The sequence below is a fragment of the Miscanthus floridulus genome, chromosome 10 (genome assembly GCF_019320115.1).
Source record: "Miscanthus floridulus cultivar M001 chromosome 10, ASM1932011v1, whole genome shotgun sequence".
Classification (NCBI taxonomy): Eukaryota; Viridiplantae; Streptophyta; class Magnoliopsida; order Poales; family Poaceae; genus Miscanthus; species Miscanthus floridulus.
The window spans coordinates 142,259,445-142,279,126 of record NC_089589.1 but is presented as its reverse complement, the minus strand read 5'-3'; the positions used below and the strand labels follow the sequence as shown (position 1 = coordinate 142,279,126).

General features: G+C 47.8%; 2 pseudogenes; both read right to left on the bottom strand.

Annotated features, from left to right (window-relative positions):
• Positions 1-477: 477 nt before the first annotated feature.
• LOC136489868 (putative disease resistance protein RGA4) lies at positions 478-4,777 on the bottom strand (annotated as a pseudogene).
• A 3,514-nt stretch (positions 4,778-8,291) lies between these two features.
• Positions 8,292-12,270, bottom strand: LOC136485927 (DNA repair protein RAD51 homolog A-like; annotated as a pseudogene).
• Positions 12,271-19,682: the final 7,412 nt, after the last annotated feature.

Genomic DNA, 19,682 nt, shown 5'->3' with positions numbered 1-19,682 from the left:
TGGTCCCTTCCGAGCGGGCGTCCCCAGTCGGATGGCCCCAGTCGGCCCTGGCCGCGCCAGTCGGAGAAGAGCGGTACGCAGGCTTCCTACGGGTCCCCGGTCGGAGTCGCGGGGTCGGAGCTGGAAGCAGCGTTTTGGGCCAGGCCTTCCGATCGGAGAGACCACCTGGAGGCGGCTGGTGTCCGAAGCGAGTGCTCCGGTCGGAGAGGTGGGCCGAAGAAGTTGAAGGGCGGGTGCTTGTTCTTTTGGGTAGACCTCCCGGTTGGCGACCGGACTGTCCTCCCGGCCCGTTGCGTTTTTAGACTCTTGGGCCAACCCACGGACTACATGCTGTTCTCCTGGGCCGAGCCCTGGCGTGGAAGCCGGTCCCTGGGGGACCCCGGGTTTATGAACCCGACAGAAACCTTGGGGCATGGTCGCCGCCGATGAAGACACCTGATGACTCTCCACGGTGGCCAGGCAAGATTGCATGGATGCCTATTGTGAGGAGAGGTGCGCTTGCCCAATGTTCAAGCTGGCCAGCTGCTGGGCGATCTCCGCGAGGGGGCGCCCCAGCGTCGCCGGCGGCACGACTGGATGGACCGGCGGCGCCGTGGTCTTGGCGTCCACCACAGCGGTAGCATCGGAGCCTGACATCTCCGATACCAGATTGTTAGGATCCTTGATCCTACCCCGGCTACGTAGTGCATAGGGATGGAAGGCGGGAGGTCGGGGCTTGATCTCACAGCGGCGGCGCGGAGCCGTGGCGGTGAGAGCTCACGTGAGGGAGGGGAAGGAGGCAGGAGAGGCTCAGTAGATGGCCCTTGAGGCCGGACAAGATATTTGCCTTGCTTAATTCTCCAATAATTGTTTACAAGATATATATATATATATATATATATATATATATATATATAGCCACTCTATAAAATCCTATTTTAAAAAATAAATATCCTATTGAGGGAAATAGCAAATAAAGATAACAACGCCATTAGCCCATCTAATCCAGGCGCCTCATAGCCCCGTGCACGGGCCTCCTAGCCACCTGTGCGCCGGCTCCTGACGTACTGGACGCCGGTCATAACATATAATGGCACGGAAGAAGTAGGCAAGAATTTGAATAGGTGAAGAAAATTTGACCATACCTATTCTCACGCGAGGGATGCAGGAAATAGTGTGCCATTCGGAGGTCCCTTTCCTTGTCCAATCATCCAACAACTGTGGATCACACCCTCTAATGATGAAAGACTCCCGTGAGGAGGGCAAAATGGGAAAGGGCAGGTCATAAGGAGCTGTATCGAACTCCAGCTTCTTGAGAGAGGAAAGATTTTCCAGTGGTAGCATGATATTAGGTTTCTGTATCTCCAGGGACTCAAGGGATGTCCTATTTTGCTGCAGCCATCGTTGAGATATGCGGTCACAACCAACGGAAATTATCAAGTTCTTCACGTTGCGCAACCTCCGCAGTGGTTCTATTTCCAACATAGGTGTGGTATGGACCCAGAGTGTGTACACCTGTAGGGAGAAATCAGGCACCACGTCTCCACAAACTTCACCTAATGAGGCACCCTCCTCAAGCCTTTCGCAGTCTCTGATTTCTAGCCAGGTGAGGTATGCAAGTGCTCCGAGACCACACAGGGATGACAGGTAATCACAATTCGTTATAAACATCTCCCGCAGTGCCCTGAGACTCCTGAACACATCAGATGATGGGAGGGACCTCACTCTGGAGCAAATACGCAAATTCAATGAAGTAAGATTTGTAAGACCAAACACTGAATTCACTAGTGGGAGCTCGAAGTCCCCACATTGCTCTATGGAGAGTTCCTTGAGTGTGTTAGGGAGTAGTAGTCCACCATCAATATTTTCTGACATTCTCAATAAGATGCATCTACTAATGCGAAATTCTGTGAGGCCCTTCATTTCCACAAATAACAAAGGAGCACGAGTCAATTTTTCACAATAAACGATATTTAGGGTCCGAATAGTTTGGACACAGTGCTCCTGCAGTAGAAAGCTCCCTTCTAAAGAAGTTAAATTTGAACAATTGCTGATGATGACTGAGAGTAGCTTGGGTAGCAAGCCTATGGAACCCATGTTGTCATGATGGTCACACATTCTTGGAAGGATAGTCAACCCAACATTATTGATTTCCAACTGCACCAAACTAGAAGGTAGAGGTGGCAGCACCCTCAGATTTCCGCAATCTTCCACAACCAGAGTTCTCAGATTTGGAGGCAAGGAACCATCAAATGATTGACCGATCTGTCTCAATTCAGTAGTATTTTGCAACTCAAGATGCTTGAGCGACAATAAGTTTCCAAGAGCTGGGAGGCACACCCAATTTCTGCACTTCCTCAGCTCCAGTGACACCGTAGTCTGAAAGCTATGTATCCAAGATGGAAATTGAAAACCATTGTATCCTGCAATTTCAAGATTTTGAAGGCAAGCGGGTGGCCGAAGTTCCTCAATAACCATATCATCTTCATTATTAGGAGAGTCGTTATTGGTCACAGACCAGTTAAGTGATAATGACTTAAGATGGTCTTTCTCGTGCAGTTTGGCCTCAGTAACCTCTCCACGGTTCCCAATATTCTCAAGGTTACACATTTTTAACTTGCGGAGACTGCTTAAATTTTGAAGAGAACTTATTTTATATCCTTCCTTTGCCTGAATCTGAAAGTTGTCCAACTCCTGAAGGGAAGTTAGTCTGTCAACAAATAACTCACCAAATCCATGGGACACATATCTCAACCAAGAAAGGTTTCCGAACTTTAATTGCTCTGGCCCTATGTCAATACTTCTGTCTGCAATAAGTATTTGCAAGTGATAGAGTTTAGAAAGTCCTTGTACTTTTTGCATCCCAGAGAAGGAGACATAACGAAGATGCTTATTAGCAACTTCTTTTGCAAAGCAAAATTCGGGAACCCCTTTTAAGATCAATAACCGCAACCGCTTCAAGTTCTTTACAACTTTCTCCAGTGCATATACACGTGCCATGCCAAGATCACTGGAGCTTTCTATGACAAGTGTGCGCAAATTCTTGAAGAATGAGATTGCCTTAGTCTTCTCAATTGTTAACTTGCTGAAGTCTGCAATCTACAAGTGTCTAACTGTATGTCTGTCATGCATATAATCAACAGATTCAAGTCTTAGACATTCGCCAAAAGAAACATTGCGTGATAAATCGTGCAATAAATCATGCATGATATAATATCCTGAGTAGTGTTTGTTGTTAGGATCTCCTGTTGGCACAAAAGAAAAAAATGATTTTCTTGTCAATTGTGCCAGGTATCTTTCGCCGATGTCTTCTGGCTTCTCAGTTCCACCTTCAACATGTGGAATCAGTCCTGATCCCATCCACATTTTCACCAATTCGTCCTTCTTAAACATAGAATCTTTTGGAAAAATGCTACAGTATCTGAAGCAGAGTTGTAAGTCTTCTGGTAGATGCCGGTAGCTTGATCAGAGAACAGTCATGATGATAACATCCAGTCTTCCTTTCAACTGCTCAAGCTGTGTGTACAGATTCTCCCAGTATTGTTCATTAGGAACATTTTCCTTCAGATATCCACCTGCAATCTTTGTCACCAATGGACACACTTGAAACTTCTTTACATTTTTTTTAGCAATTGGCAGGAGATGTGTGTAATCTTCAGTTTGCATATCTTTAAATGCGACTTTCTGAAATAGTGTAAAATTGGCGTCTTCATCTAGTCCACGTAAGTGAAAATACTTCGGTTCACTCCCGATCGCACTTGCAACCATATCTGCCACAGATTGCATTCGGATTGTCAGCAGGATCCTGCTTCCTTTCTGGCTAGTCTGCAAAGGCGCCATTAATTTATCCCATTCTTCCCATCTTCTGTCTTCCCAAACATCATCTAAAATAAGCAAAAATTTCTTAGGGTTGAGCTGCTCTTTGAGAAGTTGTTGCAGTGCCTCCAAACTATCAGCATTTGGCCTGTTTTTTGTAACTGCCTCTAGGATCTTCTTTGTTATCCTTGTTGCACTGAATGTATTGTCAGACACATGTGCCCACACAATTATATCAAAGTGAGGTGAACCTTCTAAATCTCTGCACACAAGTTTAGCAAGGGTGGTCTTCCCTATACCTCCGATGCCAATTATTGCAAAGACAGGAACCGTGCTGGCTCTACAAGTGCTTGAACCTTCATCTAAATTATTAGTCAACCACATTATGACCTCATTCTTCTCCCTGTTACGGCCAAAGATTTCAGTGCCCACCAGAGAGCTAGTCTGTCGATCACTGCTTTCAGCACCATCTGGCAAGGCACGACTGTCAAACCGGCTGATAAGCTGAAGGAATGTGCAGACACCTTCTGCAACTCCATCTAAATCTTGGATAGCCTTTCTCAGCTTCTTCACCATGTTTCCTTCAGAGGTATGCCTCACAAATCTTCCAAATACCCTATCTCTGAAGAACCTCGTGACCGGATTGCGTACCTGAATGTGATGTTGGAGGTTTTGTGGATGTGCATCTTCCTCAAGCTTGTAGTAGCCTACCTCATCAAGTGCATCCTCAGCACCTTCAACCGCATCTCGGAACCGCCAAAGCCACTGGTCCAACGCACGGCCCTTCTTTGCGTCGATCTGCTCGAGGTTGACGGACCGCCTGGATCTCTGTGAGCCGCTGCTCCAACCGATCCTTGACGGCCTCCATGCCCTCGGCCTGGTGGCAGTCCCTGAGGTAGCTGAAGGCCTTGTTGACTATGAATGAGATGGCTGGCGTTGCCACCGACTTGCCGGCGAAAACCAGTGCGGCGGTGCCAGCCATTTCTTGGAATATGAGGGTCTGTTCTGGCGTGCTCTCTGTTTGCAAGAGCAACTGAAAATGGTTAAGAGCATGGCCTGCGCAGGTCGTCGGTGTCCAAGTTTTGTAAGCTCGCTGAGAAAGCTTGCCCGGATCCAAATTATGTTTAGGACCCTCTGTAAAGCATAAATCGGTTAGGGACACAAGGAAATGGACAAATTTTGACATATCTAGGGTATGTTTGGCAGAGCTTAAAACGACATGATCCGTATTCAATTTTTCTAGCCAAACACTTATCAACTCCAAAACCATTGATATGTCCTAGATCTACCAAACAGGTGGAGTTGGAGAAAATTACCCGCCACTATCACTGGTTATACAAAAATAATGCTTTGTTCTCTCTTTCCTATCATTTCCCGTCATTGCACGCCTGCCCCGCCCCGCCTGCCCTTGGCCAGGGCTACACCCACCGAGGCCGCGTGCGCCCTTGGCCGGACGGACGCTCGCCGATGGTCGCGGCTACCGGTGGCTGCGAGCTCCAACTGCGTGCAAGCTCGTTGGGAGTTAGAAACCCATGGTTTTTTTTTTTTGCATTTTTCATTATACCCATTGACACGTGGGCTCGGGTTGGAAGTAAGATGGAGAGAAGCGTGGAGCTGTACCAAACATTTGGGTGAATCCCATGACCCATATCAACGGTGGAGCTATTCCATGTGGATCTTGATGGATCTAGAACTAGTGAAGCTCTGTCAAACAGACCCTTGCTCACTTAGAACTCAGAATTAGAGAGATACCATGGGGCGCAACACGAAACCATGTTCCCTACGAAGATTGACTTGGCCCTGTTTATGCAAAACATGTAAACAACTAGTTCCATATGAGAGCAACGTCATGTTTATATATGATGCGAACTACGCGTATGACTTGGAATCCGCTGGCACGGTTGTTGATGGCAGTTGGCGCCAGCTAGCACGACCTGTTAAAGTCAACTGTTTGTGATTGATGGCTTTGAGTGTGAGGTCTACCGCCTCGGCACCATTTTTTTTTTTTTTGAAAAAGTAAAACCTCCATTGCATCACAAACATGTAACGTGCAAGCGACGACAAGCTGTTGCATTTTCCCGGCCAATACTCCGTGCGCATGAGAGCCATGGTGGCCGGTCAAGGGGCGCAGCTCTGGGTGTAGAGTCTAGTCTGCCGACTGTTGAGAACAATAACTTTTCGCTAAATTTATCAGGCTTTTAAGGCTTCCCCAAGGCAGTGGCTTTAGAAGTAGCACCAAAATCTACGATATACAAAAAGTAGGTGCCCTAGAGTTGTCATAGTTACATGTAGAAGCTACATATGCTTAGAGAGAGAATATGGTCAATACATGAAAAGAAGAGAGAAAAAAAAAGTTACACATAATGAAAGAAAAAAAAAAGAATTTTAAGACCACAAGTAGTGATAGTTTGCATTGTGTGAATTGTAGTCTTAATGTCTGTATGGACTACTTTATTGGTACTGGAACCACAGGAACGTTAGCCTCTCGTGCCCTAAGCCAAGTAGTCAACTGACCTCGATGAAAAAAAAAGGCCCTGGCTCGGCCCGGTAGGACGTTTGTAAGTTCCTCTACTGTTTGCAGCAGTTGGCGACTGGATTGTAGAAGAAATGGAAATGGGATAGGAAGCACAGATATACTGTACAGTAGAACAGCAGCAGAGTAGCAAACAAAATTGCTTTACGGTTAGGAAGGATCGGGGAACTCTTTCTTCTCTTCGAACTAGTCAGTACATGGGCGGGCTGCTTGATCAGTTGTTCACTTGTTCTTGGCACTATGGCCCCGTTCGCCCTTAAATCCGACTTGATCTGTTTCTTTTTTCATCCGGAACAGTATTTTCTTCTCACAAATTCCTCCAAAATTCTTTTAAACCATCCAAATTCCTCCACAACCATACCAGCCGAACACCCCCTATGAATCCCTTTGTCTTCTCAGGCCTTGTTTAGATCCCACCTAAAAACTTTACACCCTATTATATCGGATGTTTGGACACATGCATGGAGTATTAAATATAGACTAAAAAATAACTAATTACATAGATTACGTGTAAATTGCGAGATGAATCTTTTAAGCCTAATTAATCCATGATTAAACACTAATTGCTACAGTATACACATGTGCTAATGATGGATTAATTAAGCTTAATAAATTCGTCTCGCGGTTTACGGACGAATTCTGTAATTTATTTTTTTATTAGCGTCCTAACACCCCATGCAACCTCTCTACGTGACACCCCAAACTTCTCCAACTCATCCACCCCCTGCTGAAGTTCCACTGAGGCACTGACAACTGGAGGAATGACTAACAGTGAGTCAGTGTACAAGGCAGATGAGAGTCCATGACAGAATGCACATGACGGTGTCCCGTGTACCAGACTCGTTCCATCGACTGAACAAACAATTGCCACTAAGCAGACAAAAAAAAAGAGGGGGAAAAAGTAAGGTAGAGAACCCACGGCTCGCCTCATTCCTCTTGGATGCAGTCTAGGCTATTGGTTTTGATCTGCCTCGAGGACCGTCCATAGTCTTCCAGCCGATCCAGAAACAGCCATGCTAACTGGAGTACTGAACAATGCAATGCGGACCGAGAAAACAATTGATTCAGCAGAACTAACAAGAATCATTTGCATTTTAGTGCTTGACAACAGATTTGACATTACATGGAATGCTCGTTTTGTACAACAGCAACACCGGCACACTGTGCCACTGCCATCTCCATCTCCCAAAGCAAGCATTTTGTACATCAAGGAGGGGCAACACAACAGTTCAGTTGACCCAAGCGATGACAAAGCAGACAGTTGACCAACAATTGATCTGCAGATGCTGCAGTGCAGCCTTTAAGCCGAGATGGTTTCAGTCCTTGACATCTGCAACGCCTTCAGAAGCTAACTGAAACCTTTGCTTGGGCTTCAGGCAGACAGGGAGAGCTTATTACTTTACAGGTCCCCCCTCTCGTCCCTTGCGAAGAGCAATGGGCATGGATAGGAATACCGACATTAGGGGCTTGGATATAGATGACTAGTTAGTATGATCAACTGGTAGAGCAATGCACCTTTTTGTCGAAGCATGAACCATGATGTTTCCCCCAATGGGCTTTTTTCTAACGAAAATGACAAGAGCTCCTCAGTTAAGAGAGAAAAGAGAGTTCGAAGCACACAATACAGGTTAATCCCAAAGCCCAAAATGGATCTAGAAACAAATCTCCCCAGAAATTATCTGGGGACGAAAAAAAACTGAGCCTGAAGAACACGTAGAAGAGGAAAGGGAGCTACGACAGCAAAAATCAAATGCTTGAAGGAATTGCCACCAACAAAGTGCTACTACTTGATTGGTGATAACCACATTTACTCCAAACTGCCGTGACTAATAAAATCAAATTAAGCAAAACCGAACAAATTGTAAACAGAATTTTCATTTGAACGAAAGCTAAGACATAGCGATAAAGGTAAAGGCTACAATTTTCTCAATGAAAAAAAAAAGAATGCTATCTTACAACTGACCTCATCAGCAAACTTCTGAAAGCTCCTCAATAACTTTAGTCATGTGCCCACTTCAACTGCCAGGCAACCTGCACCAATAGTCAAGAACTCAAGATCGTGTCAACTGGAGTCACATATTGTCACATTCACTACTACTTTATCAGGATCGGTCATTGTTCTGTGAATCCGATTATCTACACACTGCACTTCCAGCAATTGCTGTGATAATTGAACAAATAAACGCAAAAATGGGAACTGGACTGATATTTGATACATCATAACTATAATTCTATATCAATATTTGTTGTTGTCAGGTCTCATGCAACACACAACAGGGCAACAGGCATCGCTTTACAACAGGATGCTCGGATCAGTTACAGGTGCAACCGCATCTGTGAAGGCAAGTGTTCTGTACATCAAAGTGGGGAAACTCAGCAGCTGACCCAAGGAATGACAAAGCAGATAGCAGACAAGCACTGGAGACAAAGCTACTGTGCACTGTATGCAGAGATAAGACAGCCTCAATCCTTGACATCTGCGACGCCTTCAGAAGCTATCTGAAACCTCGCTTCAGCTTCAGCCAAGCAGGGAGAGCTTATTACTTTACAAATCCGCTCCTCCCCTCTTCCCTTGTGAAGAGCAAGCCTGATGGAGAGTTGGAGACACTATCGACATTTTAAGATACGATATGGATAGGAACAGAACAGAACCTGGGTCTTGGAGAAAACCAGTTAGTTCTTGATAGCTGGCATAATGTACCTTGTTGTGGAAGCATGAGCCATGATGTTACCACCAACGGGCTTGATCTGTGGTCCGGCAAACATAGCAGAGCCATCCACTTGTGCTACTACTTGATTGGTGATAACCACAGCAACTCCAAACTGCCATGATCAATCAAATCAAATTAAGAAAAGCAAAAAATCATGAAGGGATATCCAGCGTCAACAGCATTTTCATTTGACTGAAAGCTAAGACAAAAACCATAAAGAGAAAAGACTTGGTGTTCTTGAAGACAAAAAATAATAACAATTTATACCAACCTCATCTGCTAACTTCTGAAGGCTTCTCAGAAACTTAACCATATGCATTTGCCTAGCCGATAGCTCCCCTCTTCCTGAGAAATCAGTTCTGTACAGAGCTGTGGCACTGTCAACAACCATTAGAGCAAACCTGCAGATGTAGATATTCAGATTAGAAATTCTGACCAAGCTACCTCCATAATCACTAGTCTTCATAACAGATATATACTGATAATCAAAGAACACAGACATTGGCAGAGTAAGCAGTTGCAGTGACAAATTTAGCTGGATTCTGCATTTCCTAATGTGATTTGATTGTGAAGCAGCACATCATGTATTCAGGTTAGACTAAGCGTAGCAAACACTGCATTGGTATATCCCTACAGACAAACCAGGGCATACAATTAATTAGCTGTAATGTAATGCAAGGTTTGATATGGTACATACCTCAGCTAATTAACCATTTTATGTTTTAGCTAGTTAGCTTATATGAATCGCAACATGGGATATTCTTGTACAATGCACGTAGAGTGAAAACAGACAATACTAATGTTGTAAATAGTAGTGAAGTCCAGTTCAGTATGAGAGTTGCATTTGTATTTTATTGTCACATGTTACCGTTATGTGGGTCCAAAGGATCAGTACTTTAACTAAGGCATGATCCCTTTGATTCATAAGCAAAAGATAACCAAATCAATTTCAATTTATTTACCTAGAGCACAACTGATAGAAAGTAAAGCACGCTTATGTGCTCAAAGTAACATATAGTTCACATGTAGACTCAAAACAATAAGTTGGACTTGCCTTGTCTCTATCATCATGGAAGCTGCCTCCAGCAGAAGTCTGGATTGATGATCTGTATTATAAGCTCTGGCATAAGCCACATTCTCTAGCACATCAGCACCGTTAAGCCCAAACCTAGATTCCAGTATGAGCATGTTTAGTGATCAAATTTATGTTATAATAATTAAAAAAAATGCAACTAAGGTATCACCTGTCAGCTATCTGCAGGAGCCTTTGTGGTCTGAACGTACCCTCTGCATCAATGTACAGAGCCTTTCCTTCACCACCACCTTGGTCCAGTGGAAGCTGCAATGTAAATTGTTTACATATTTTACACCAACAAAATAAAATGGAAAAAGCCAAGAAGGGGTTGATAGACAAAAATCTCACCTGACATGTAACACAAAGGGTGTGACACAATTAAGTCTTTCCAGAGCGGAACTCACCATATATCTCTGTGATAGATCCTGTTTCTATCCCACCTGTTGCAGGTATGTCATAACACTATAACAGAATGCTAAATCACTGCGAGTAACTAGATTAAGTTTTAAGTTCTGTAGGAAAAGTAAGATCATGGAATCTACAAGCTCATTACCCTCCAAGATCTTATCAAGTTCTCTTGATCCAGTTGTAACTTGAATAATCTCCAGCCGCTGCGCATGTAGTTGGCTGGCACTTGTAAATCCCAGTGGAACTATCTTGGATGCTGCAAAAGGTTTGTAGACAGTTACGAGTTCAACAGTACGCAACACAACTTCCCTACAACATAGCCTCAATACATATAGTTCCATATTACTTGCCTGCTTCAATTATCTTGCCAACTTTAGCTTCACTTATTCCTTTGATCTGCACAAGATCTTTCCTTGGAGTGTAAGCCACAGCCTCCACAGTGTGCAGACCAGAATCTTTCAGCTTTTTCACATCCAATGCAGCTATTCCAGAAGCCTAGACCACAAATGACACAAATTTAATGTTAACAGAGCAATGTGCCCTTTTTATGTTTCAAGAAACTAGTTACAGTTAGTCTGCTACCTAAATGGCACTGAAACAAGGGAATAGATACAAACTACAAAATGCAATCATAAGAGCCTTTGCTAATGTATATTGACTACAATTGAAGAACACCATGTCCTTAGGCAATGAACTACAATTGTGCCATTTATTAACTAACAGGCCAATATAGTTCAGGCAACAAATTCCTCATTTTCTGAAGGCGTTTGCACAGGGAAACTATTTCAGGCCAATATGGTTCAGGCAGCAATGAACTGAAATTATGTCAGACTCATCTGAAATGATGTATGCACAGGAAAATCAATTAACAGAAGAGCAATTCTCACAAGAAACAGGATGGTGACTTCATGCTTCATTTCTCAAGCATATTTCAGAAGCAACTACCCATGTCCCATGAATCCACTCGAGAGCCTAGTCATGATTCCAGTTGAAAGCACATCATCTCAGTACAGCAATGAATGTACTAAACGTTGACACTGTTTATTACTGACAATTGTGCAATCCGTGGTAGAAAGGACCAAACAAAGCCCAATAATCGCTCAAACTTGACCGCTATTCATGTGAAGTGGCGAATTATCAAGAACCTAGGTTTTGGCAACCAAGAATCTGCCGAGACCATGTCAATTCAATCACGCATGACCTGGAAATTCCATACTCTCTCACAATCGTCGCGTCATTCACGGGAAAAGGCAAGTTAATCAACAAAGAACCTAGTTTCTCGCAGTCAATAAACCGCGGCAACAGCTGGGGAAAAAGGAAAACCAACGCCAATTCATACTCGCACGGATCGGAACATCCAAGAAAGGCTTGCCCTGGCTCCACCAAGTGCGGAACAAACGATTCAAGAACCTCCCATCTCTTCGGCCAAGAACCCAGCCCCACACCCAAAGAACCCGAACCCGCGACGAAGCCCACCTCCACTCCCTAATCGCGCAGAACGCGGAGCCGGAGCCTCAAGAAAGCCTCGGCCTCGGAAACGCCGCCCGTTCCGGGGCATCGCGAGGGGAACAAGAACCGGACCCAAGAAGCCGTGTAGGGTTTGGGCGCGGGCCGAGGGGAGCCGGGTCCGTACCTGGAGCTGCTCGATGGGGAATGGCCCGTGCTCCACCTCCTCCTGCTGCTCCGCTCCCGCCGCCGAGGCCGAGGCCGCCGCGCTTCTGCTGCTGCTGCTGCTGCGCCGCCGACATGGTCTTCTCCTTCTCTCACCTCTGCTGCTCTGCCTGTTCACTCTGTTTGTTTGTTCGAAGAGAATTGGACCTCACATGGCGGGAGGCTGGGAGGGTTTACTGGACCTTACATGGGCCACCGTCCAATGGGCCAACCAGTGGCCGTCGGCCCGCGTTTGGTTGAGCACACTAAGATGACTATGGGCTTGACTTCAATCCAATCTTCGTTTCATTTCTTTCCGAAAAATGTCTACCTTACCTCCTCAACTTTCGCAAAAGTCTGTTTTTCCTCCTTGAACTCTAAAATCGAGCAAAACACCTCCCTCAACTTTTAAAACTGTTTATTTTACCTCCCCTGGCCCTGTTATAAGCAGTTTTGAAGGTGATTTTGTCTTTTTCTTTTTTATTTATTTTGGCTGAATTTTTAAAAAATCATAGTAAATCATCGAAAAATCATAAAATAAAAAATCTAATTTTGTTAGACTCCACATGAGTAGATCTACACAGTGAATATATAATATGGTAAGTTTTAGGACAAAGTTTTTGCTGTGGCTTTAGATCTATGATTTTTTGTAATTAATTGGAATAATTCATAGCTGCAGTTTCTATGGTCCAATTATGATAAAATTTTTATAGTGGGCTAATTATTGTATGATTGAACTATAGTAAAAATTTCATACTCATTGGATCATGTATAGCTTAGTTATAGATTTATTTATTTTTAACAAACATAAACCTAAATAAAATCTATAACTAAGTTATACATGATCTAATGAGTATGCAATTTTTACTATAGTTTAAGAATACAATAATTAGTCCATCATAAAAAATTCACCACAATTGAACCATAGAAACCACAGCTATGAATTATTCCATTTAATTACAGAAAAAACATAGATCTAAAGCTACAACAAAAACTTTGTACTAAAGCATACCATATTATATGTTCACTGTGTAGATCTACTCATATGGAGTTCAACAAAATTGGAATTTTCTATTTTATGATTTTCTGTGATTTACTATGTTTTTTCAAAGATTTGGCCGAAATAAATAAATAAGACAAAACCGCCTTCAAAGCTGCTTATAACAGGGCCAAGGAGATAAGATGAACGTTTTTAAAAGTTGAGGGAGGTGTTTTGCCCGGTTTTGGAGTTCAGGGAGGAAAACGGACTTTCGCGAAAGTTGAGGAGGTAATGTGGACTTTTTCCTTTTTTAGCAGAAACGAAGCCCAACCTAGAGGCTGGGACGTGTCCGATCCTGCGCGGCGGCCCATATACATGGCGGACCGCGCCCTGCCCGCACCGCCGCCCTCGCCTGTGTTCTTCGCTTCAACTTCCTCAGCAAGCAGAAGAGGAGAGAAGAGAGAGAGGTGGCGAGGTCCTGCTCGATCCAGCATCCGCCGTCACTGGAGTCGCCGACCGAGAGGATGTTTCTCATGAGGTGACTGGCCGGTTTCAGATCCCTCTGTCCATCATTAAACCCTCTGGATTCAATCCTCCGCCGTTGGCGGCCCGTTGTGGCACTGTCAACAATCATTGGAGCAAACCTGCAAATGTAGATATTCAAATTAGAAATTCTAACCAAGCTACCTATGTAATCACTAGTCTTCATAACAAATATATACTGAAGGGAATGCGGGTGGCTGCATGATAGCACAAAAAGATTTACTACATAAAATAGGATCACTTGCATATAGATGATCATAGATTATATTTCCAACGCGCGACGCAACGGAAGATTTAGCGGAACGGGCGTAGTTGATGTCAAGGAAGTAGGTATACCGTACGACCTGACGTAGTGCGCATGGAGAGGTGAACAGCGCGACATGGCGTGCTAGTGCTTGACAACGCGTTCAGATGTACTGCCGCAGACCAAACGACACCGCAACAGTCTTCACAGAATCACAGCGGCCTCCTGTTCTCATGCACAAGGGCGTGACCAAGGCTGCTAGTCGTGTGGTGGCTAGGGCTAATCAGGGTTATTACCCCCTTGGCCAGTGATTAGCATATATAGTTATTGCTAATGGGCCACATGGGTTGGACAGGCCCACACTGAGTTGGGCATATTTCTAGCACCTTACTCCTCACTTTGTCAATCATGTTGGCTATTTTCGTAATCTCACATAAACTCTGTTCTTTTGATTGCTCTGTATAGAGTTGACAGGAGGAGGAACCAGGGTGCTCAAAACTGAGCGGAGAGGCACGACAGCGACATCGCATCGTGGACGAACCGGCACAACGGTATTGTCTAGATGGTGCGTACCATCGAGCCCACAGGATGAGGGAGCACATAGCCCGGTTGAAGGCAAACACCGGCCTCAAGCTGTCATGGGCTTTGTTCAAAATTTTATTTCAGAGCTAAGATTGTGAAAGAGAGGGGTGGTAACAATAAAGCAGTCCGCACTAAGATTGGCTCCTCCTTCACAAGGTTTTATGACGATGAACGTTGACGCGGCAGTGGCTAAGGGAAGTAACAGAGGAGCACTTTTTGTCATTTGTAGATATCAACAATTAGTTTATCATGGCTCCTCTGCTATTGTCATCGGTGGGTTTTTAGAGGACCCAGCCACTTTGGAAGCTATGGCATGCTGGAAAGCTTTGTCTTTGGCGTCAGATTTGAACCTATACTGTACCCTTTATCATCAATCAATGAAGTCGGTGTTTCACCTAAAAAAATCTTGTATAAAGTTGCAAAGCAAAGGAAAATACAAATACTGGAGCTTTCATCGGTGATTGAAAAAGAAAATGGCGTCTATGTGATTCCACGAATACGACCAACGACTTAGAAATTTCAAATTAAGACCATCAACTTCATATCTGCCGTCTCCCGGGGGCGGGAACAGTTGCTTCGAGCTGGCATGAACTTCTCCGTCCGTGCCACAACGGAGCCATCAACTTTTATATCTCTTGACTTCGGGGATTTAGGGGGAGACTTGCCTAAGACCGTCGCAACAACAATACTGTCGGTGTTTCGGACCCGGGGGTCCTCAACCAATCAGTAAATATGAACTGCGTGCCCCTAATCCCGGATAGTGATGCAAAGAGACACAAGGTTTATACTGGTTCAGGCAATCGGTGCCCTACGTCCAGTCTAGGAGATCGATCTTGTATTCTTTGCACCGAAGTGCTTGTAGTAGGGGGTTACAAGCTGGGTGAGAGAGGGAGCTAGTCCCAGGTCTCGGCGTGGAGTGGTGCGGGCTGCTTGAGTCGTTGCTCTCAGGCAGCGTGGGAGCGTGCGTGAATTGAGTGAGTGCGTTTTGCGCGTGAGGGCCGGCGTGGTCTCGATCCATAGAAACGGCCCTGGCTGCTTCCTTTTATAGCCACAAGGAGGGAGCCAGGAGTACATGAGAGAGCTACATGTGGAGCCTTAGCGAGGAAGGAAGATCCAGTACTGTGGCCTATTCCTGTAGCAGCACAGTGTCGGGAATGGCAATTGGTACTTGATCACTGGTGCGTCATGCCGGCCATGCCTGAGGCTGTTGAAGTCGTAGGGGTCCTCGTTGACGTTTAGTCAACATGGCCTCCTCTGTAGGTGACATGCCGTGCCTTGTGAATTTTTGACTTGGTGGTTCGCCGAGGCCTGGCAGGTGTTTGTGGCCGACCGCGCCGAGGCCTGATTTGCCGAGGCCTGGGAGGTGACCTGAGTACGATGCGGCGGTCTCGGTGGTCAGCGTCGTACCCGGTTTAGGTGGAAAAGTACAGGGCGTGTGTCCGCAAAGCACGGTAGTCCCTGCACCGTCAGTGGGGAATGGTAAAAAATGAGATTTGACCGCCGTCCCATCGCCCCTGTTGCTATGCCCTGCCAATCGTGGCTGACGTAGGCGCAACCAGGGGTACTTACACGGATGGGACAGCCCGCCAGAGGGGCAGTTGAGGAGGAGACGACGAGGATGCGGGATGAACCCGGCCTCGGCCGAGGCGGAGAAGGAATAGTACGTCTGAGACCCTGCCGGGGGGTCTCGGACGAGGCGTAGAATGAGCAGTTGGGCTCTCCTGCGGTTTCCGAGACTACAGGGACATGGACTTGACCTTCCATGCTGCTTTGTCCTTGGCACAGGGGTTAGGTAGCACAGTGATGAGCACAGTGGCAGGTAACCCCTGTTGCGCCCGGTCCCCTGTCCCGTCGGTCGTTCTGCCCGTACTGTACCTGAGTGCAGCTGACGTTTGCGGGAGTAGTTGGGCGCATTAATCTGGACATGACGTTTCGTCAGAGGAGTTTGGTCGGGACGGAGGTTACGAGTATGTTTGCCGAGCCCGGCCTCGAGCGAAACGGAGAATTGGCATCCCATCGGAGGCCTTTCGGGGCGAGGCCTCGGCGAGAGGGCCTCGGCGGGGCGCTTTTGGCCTTTCGTATGAGGCCTCGGCGCAAGGCCTCGAGCGAATCGGAGAATTCTGCAGAGACCTGGCGGTAGTCTTTTGGCTTTGATTTTTGCAAGGTTTAAGCAACATTTTTTGTTCTTGCTTAGAGTACCCCTTCTTGTGGTATTCGACAGTAGCCCCCGAGCCTCGGGAGGAGTGTGGGCACTCTCCTAAGGTTTTGACGAGACTTGGTTCACAACAGCTCCTGTCGGGATCGTGTTTTGTACTTGGTGGTTCCGGTGGGTGCGCGCGAGCGCACCCGCCGGGTGTAGCCCCCGAGGCCCTGGAGGAGTGAGTTTTATCGTGCTTGCTGGGCCCATGAATGCGAGTTCGGGTCGCTAGGTCTCGGCAAACTTGCAGGAAGAGCCCCCTAGCCTCTGCACAGAGCGAGAGGGCCGTCAGGTGCTCTCCTGGCTTTTTATACACCTCTCGCGCGTGAGGGTTTGTTTGCTGAGACCCCCTCGGGTGCGAGCCTAGGTCGCGGGGCCTCAGCATATCTGCAGGAAGAGCTCCCTAGCCTCTGCCTAGAGCAAGAGGGCCGTCAGGAGTACCCTTGGCTTTTTGTACGACCCTCGCGCAACCTTCTCGTTCGGAAGGAGGGGTTTGCTTGCCGAGCCCCCTCGAGTGCGAACCTGGTCGCTAGGTCTCGGCAAAGTTACAGGGAGAGCCCCTTAGCCTCTGCGGGGAGGTCCGTCAGGGGTTCCCCCTGGCTTTTTTATATGACCCTTGCGCTTCCTTTTCGTTCGGAAGGAGGGGTGGAATATGCCAGGCTACCCTCGGTGGGCGCGAGCGGTGACACTTCCGGTGAGCTGCTATCGGGTAAGTCCGAGTGGAGGCCCGTGCCCCATTCGATAAGGGTCCGCTAGCGGTCCAGAGATGCACTCCAAAAGTACCAGAGGGCTTCTTTATTGGGTCTCAGGGCCGTTCGATTGGCCCCGGGGTCTCGGTGCCTCCCTACGGTGGGATCCCATTCCGAGAACTCCCTGCTAGGTCTCGAACACGACTTAGGGCATCCCGAGCGATCGCTTGCTCGGGCCACGGCCATGTACGGGCTCGCCCATAGTTATCCCTGACTCTGTTGTCCTGGGGCGGCTGTCGAAACCCTCGGTGGTCCAGCCTTCGAACCCTTGGACCGTAACGGGCTCGGCGCCCTTTTTGTTGCTTTTTTCTGAATCTATGAGTGCGGGCTTGGGTCGCTTATCCTTGTCTTGGGTGCGGAAGGAGCCCCCGAGCCTCCGCATGAAGCGAGAGGGCGGTCAGGGGTCCCCTGACTTTTTTGTTCAGCCCTTGCGCATCATTTTCGTTCGGACGGGTGGGTTGTTTACCGAGCCCACTCGTGTGCGAACCCGGGTCGCTAGGTCTCGGCAAACCTGCAGGAAGAGCCCCCTAGACTCTGCACGGAGCGAGAGGGCCATCAGGTGCTCTCCTGGCTTTTTATACGCCTCTCGTGCGTGAGGGTTTGTTGGCTGAGCCCCCCTCGGGTGCGAGCCTGGGTCGTGGGGCCTCAGCATATCTGCAGGAAGAGCTCCCTAGCCTCTGCCCGGAGCAAGAGGGCCGTTAGGAGTTCCCCTGGCTTTTTGCACGACCTTCGCGCAACCTTTTCGTTCGGAAGGAGGGGTTTGTTTGCCGAGCCCCCTCGAGTGCGAACCTGGGTCGCTGGGTCTCGGCAAAGTTGTAGGGAGAGCCCCTTAGCCTCTGCGGGGAGGTTCGTCAGGGGTTCCCCCTGGCTTTTTTATACGACCCTCGCGCTTCTTTTTCGTTCGGAAGGAGGGGTGGAATATGCCAGGCTACCCTTGGTGGGCGCGAGCGGTGACACTTCCGGGGAGCTGCTATCGGGTAAGTCCGAGTGGAGGCCCGTGCCCCATTCGATAAGGGTCGGCTAGCGGTCCGGAGACGCACTCCAAAAGTACTAGAGGGCTTCTCTATTGGGTCCTAGGGCCGTTCGATTGGCCCCGGGGGCTCGGCGCCTCCCTACGGTGGGATCCCATTCGGAGAACTCCCTACTGGTCTCGGACGCGACTTTGGGCGTCCCAAGCATCTCGCTTGCTTGGGTCTCGGCCATGTACGGGCTCGCCCGTGGTCGCCCCTGACTCTGTTGCCCTGGGGCGGCTGTCGAAACCCTTAGGGGCTCAGCCTTCGAACCCCTGGACCGTAATGGGCTCGGCACCCGGTTCCTTCACCTGAAAGGAATAGGGTGGGGGGATATTTCCCCCATCGGTTCGACAATGGCCGGCGCGCCTTTTTAGGCGATTTCCTGGGGGAGGCAAAACCACACCTGCTGCTACAGCGGTCGGATGTGACGTGGCGTCAGCGGATGGGACGTAACTGTTCCCGCGATTAATGAGGAAAAGGTGGACACACGGGCGGTAAAATCGGATTAGGATTAACCGCGCCGGATCTGAGGGAAACTTCCCCGATTTCGTCGCCCATCTGTTTCGCCTTCACCCTGCATAAATACGCAACGACCCTCACTCCTCCCCTCCTTACCTTGCCCATATTAGCTTTGCCGTCTTTGAGCCGTCGCCAGAGTAGAGAGCCCCAGGAGGAAGAAAGGAAAGAGGCAAGGCAGAGAGAGAGAGAGAGAGAGAGAGACTCACCGTCGTAGTTGAGCCCTCCACCGCACTCATGGCCGGCGACATTGTTGTCATCGAGGCGGACCCTTGGGATCCATTCGACGTCACCGTGGAGATGCTTCAGTCGCTCGTCGACGGCGGGCTCCTTCGCCCGGTGACCGACCCCAACAGGCCAGAGTGGATCACTCCGTTGGGCGAGCCGGAGCCGAGGCCTCGCTACGGTTATGTCGTGAGCTTCGTGTCCTTTCACGAGCACGGCCTCGGTGTTCCTGCGGACCAATTCATGCTGGCGCTCCCGCACTACTATGGCATGGAGCTCCACAACTTCAACCCCAATTCTATCACGCAAGCGGCTATCTTCGTCGCTGTCTACGAGGGGTATCTGGGGATTGCCCCCCACTGGGAGTTGTGGCTCCATCTCTTCCGGGCGGGGCATACCACCAAGCCGGAGGGCACGAGGAAGGCGGTGAGGGCCGGCGACTGTACTCTCCAAGTGCGCCAG